The sequence below is a fragment of the Dermacentor andersoni genome, chromosome 1 (assembly GCF_023375885.2).
Source record: "Dermacentor andersoni chromosome 1, qqDerAnde1_hic_scaffold, whole genome shotgun sequence".
NCBI classification, from domain to species: domain Eukaryota; kingdom Metazoa; phylum Arthropoda; class Arachnida; order Ixodida; family Ixodidae; genus Dermacentor; species Dermacentor andersoni.
Window position 1 is genome coordinate 259,487,603 of NC_092814.1, and position 3,928 is coordinate 259,491,530.

At 41.4% G+C, this 3,928-nt stretch overlaps 1 long non-coding RNA gene across 1 annotated transcript; it reads left to right on the forward strand.

The window, feature by feature from the left end:
• The first annotated feature begins 675 nt into the window (after positions 1-675).
• On the forward strand, positions 676-3,694 carry LOC129381123 (uncharacterized). Its single transcript, XR_008609357.1, has 2 exons — positions 676-1,790; positions 3,456-3,694. It is a non-coding gene; the product is annotated as an uncharacterized lncRNA (long non-coding RNA).
• Positions 3,695-3,928: the final 234 nt, after the last annotated feature.

Sequence of the window (3,928 nt, forward strand, 5' to 3'; positions counted from 1 at the left end):
GAAATAATTTCACACCAGAACTTCAACACCGAAGGGCGTGTTATTGTTTTCCATACGGTGCGCGCACACGACGCCTGGAAACCATTCTATATGCTCGTGCAACAGGTACTGACAGCAGCAGGAGCGAAACGCCGGTGTCGCAGTGACCACAGCGGTGTCACAGTGCCACCGCGCTGCGATCTCTTCGGCGGCAGTCAAGTAGACACGCTCCAAATTTCTCAGCCATTTCATTCCGTGCTGGAAACACTGAGAGGCAGGAAGTTTGAAAAAACGGCCACTGCCGCCCGCAATGTCCCGGTCGTGGGTTCGTTATGCCAGTTGTGCGTCATTCTAAGCCGTTCTCTACATTTATACTAGATATTAACTGGAGTCATTTAGCTGTGCTGATGCTGTTTGCCGTGTGTTTTGCATCAGTGCTTCGTGACATCGGCTGTATTGCGTGTTTTCGCCGACGGCTTACTACCACAATGGCGGGATATGCGTTCGCCGCCTTCGTTCTTCTTGGTGCGTCTTTGTACGTCGCACGTTCGGATAACACCTTTTCCGGTAAGTGAAATATTTTAGACTGCGTTTTTCGTCAACAATGTGAATATTTTAGGTGTTACCCGCTACAATTCTTGATGGATGGGCTCTTCTGCCCAGCCGATTTTCGTCATCTTTACTTTTATACGAGGGTTCTGCTTGTTAATCTTTGTGGTTAACGTTGCACGAATCAACCGAAAGGAGTGCATTCTAAGAGGACGCGCTGGTTGTAATCCTGGACGAGACTGAACTCGCCCTATTTTGTGTCCTTTTGTTCTTGCATGGATTACAACGTTGCGTGCGCGCGCCAGTGACTATGCAGCTTGTAGCGTTCCCACTTTATAGCAAAACAAAAATATAACTGCAATGTTTACTTCGTCTATACAATTCCAAATGCAATCGCCTGCTGATGTAAAAATTTCACTGGTGTTTTGTTCTAAATAAGCAGCAAAAGTTTTAGCCTAGTAGGTGCTTTATGCGGGAGTGCAATCAGGACTGCTTGGAATTTATTAATGAATGACTGTGGGTCATCTCATTTGTAATTGCAAATCTATTTTTCAACTAACTTGATGCTCTTTTATTTTGTTCTTTTCACTCTATAGACTGCTGGGCATCCTCCTTGTCCCTTGGCGCTATCTGGATTACGGGACCTCATCATGATCACTGTAATGCAATGTACTGTACCCTTTGTGGTCCTCCCAGTGCTTTGTATATGGGTTAAGGCCAGGGAGCGCCTCGTGGTAAAATAGCTAGTTGGTGTCTCACAAACGGGCATTTTTTTTGCACTGGTATCTTATAAGCTGCGACTATTATAACCAATTTCTCAGTGCCAGTGTACATACACAGTTCTACTATTAATTAGTTTTCCCAGCCTTACAAAATTTAAGTGTAGGTAGTCAGTGCTATTTGTGAGTAAGAGCTCACAAATTAGCTCTGTTGTGTCATCATTTACGTTTTCCACACATGAGTAAAATTTGCTACAGCAGTGTACATTACACTTTGCTTCCCTAATGCACAAATGTATTCAAGCCAGTATATGATTAGTTCTGTATTCTCAATGTTTTCTGTGTGATTTAGTTTCTTTACAGGAATTTACTGTACAGCATCAGCAAGCAGTCTACTTTAAGATTTATGTATATGCTGCAAAAGGTATGCTTTGCCGCTACAATTGATAAAACATGGCCCGAGGCTTCCATACACGACCGAACTTCAATTTGGCTCTGCCACCATCAGCACTTGGCTGGCGCTTACCAAATGAATCACATCAGGTAGCTTGTGCAGACTGTTCTTTCACCTTCTTGTGAGGAGATCGCAAAATGATGTGTGGAGGCGCCTGCGTCTGAAATAGAGATTGTGCTGCAACATATGTGCATGTAGAACAGGCGTGAAGCTGAGGGCTCCAGCAGTTTGCAGAGGAGCTTTTAAAATTTTGTCGTAACTATAGCTTTACCTGTGCTGTTTTCTGTCATCTATTTCAATAATATCAATGGAGGTGTTATCAGAATTTAGCAATTTATTTGCCCTGGCACATTAGGCTGCCACATTTGACCTTTCACTAGGTGGGCAATTATTCAACATGGACCATTACTTGAATACCTCTTTTTGTGTGCAGTGGCTTCTCAATTGCAAGTCAACGCAGATGCTCAGAATTATCTGAGGCTATAGATGCACTTATGAATTTGCTACCTATACAAATCAATTTGCACTTTCTTGCGTGACAAGCTTGTTAACACTTCCAAGACAATGCCAATGCTATCGTTTGATCACATCATGAGATATTTTCAATTTTTATGACGTATCATCCAAGATGATGCGTAATTGCTGTGAGGTATTGCCCTAAGCCAATTAGGGTCACATGAAAATATATCAATAAAAGTGATTGATCCAGCCTAGAAGTGTTGCTTGGGGACACTACTTTATCGCCAGTGCTAATTTCCATGCTACCTGCTTACCCTGTACTCTCATGTTTAAAGGGACACTACAGCGAAACAATAATTCAGTTTAGACTAATGAAGCATTGTTTGAGAACCCTGCAGGCAGTCATTTCAAAAGAATAGTTTGATTATTAGATGAGAAAATGAAGATCCAAGTATCGGTATTTAAATTTCGCGCCGAAACCTCAGCGCCGGTACGTCAGCGTGACGTCAGAGATTCCAAAGCATGTTTTCGCATTTGGGCCACGTTGGCTGAATAAAGGTTCCCGAAACTTGCCATGTTTAATATTTTGCTCCTTTAGAACACAATGTAGACAATCTGTACCGCTATATACAATTAGTAGGCCCTAGAAGATGCCATCAAAATCCAAGACGTCACAGCCCCCAGGTGCGGGAACTTAAGTAGGCGTCGCCACCCGTATTTCGTTCTTGCGATTTTTGTGGCTTACCAAACGTCTTATCGTTGTAAGAGGGGTGTTTTTGGTGTTGCAGAACGGTAATTTACTGATGCAGAAAAAATCATTTTTCACTTTAGTGTCCCTTTAAGTTTGAAAAATAGGCAACACCTAGACAGTGCAAAATGCTAGACTTACTTTTGGTTTAACAGTATAAAGCGCTATTTAACTTTTTAATTAAGTTAGTACATAATTTACCTGCAGAGTGGATTACTGTTTTAAACTGATTAAATTTTGCAGGAAGCTTTTTAGACTTGTTTGACAAGTTGATAAGTGCTTTTTAGCCACAAAACACCATATATTAATTTGAAGGCTGGCTTTGTCTGACTCTGCTTTGTAATTTAATAACGACATGCCAAGAAATATACTAGTGATTTTAAACATCATCACATACATACCTTAATATACCCGTAATTTAAGAGAAAGGAGTGCTTAAATTTATTTTTAATGTGAGCTAAGCTTTTTACTTAGCACATATTGCTAATTGAAGTTCCAATTTGAACATTCCCATTTCCTCCCTCACCTTTTTCCCCTTTCTGCGCAGGCTTGCCTATGTCTACAAGAACTGTTGTGTCGAGACACAAGAAAACTTCACGCGTGGCCTGTGACAGCAAGCTTTTGTGGGTAGCCAGTGCTCTCTTACGAAGGCTGGCATGCTCTGGCAGTGGTGGCAATCATCTTCAGGATTCACGCATGATCACCTTTGCTGCTATTTGTCACTCTTGTTAATTACACTTTCTGCATCTGCTCTAATTTATTACGTAATAAAGTGTGACTATGTGACATGGTGTGAAGTAGATGTCTTGCTGGATTTTCGCTTGCAATTATGTTTTATGCATGAAAAACTCTTAGTACAGTGTATTAAAGAACAGCATATTATGCATATTATATTATAATTTATCTTTCAGTTCCGGTAACGTGCAAGGAATTCACTAATAGGTGGTATTCCGAAGAACTGGTCATTATTTCTGCATGATGCTGTGCAAGCATGTGGCGTAACCTTACAAGGGGCACCCA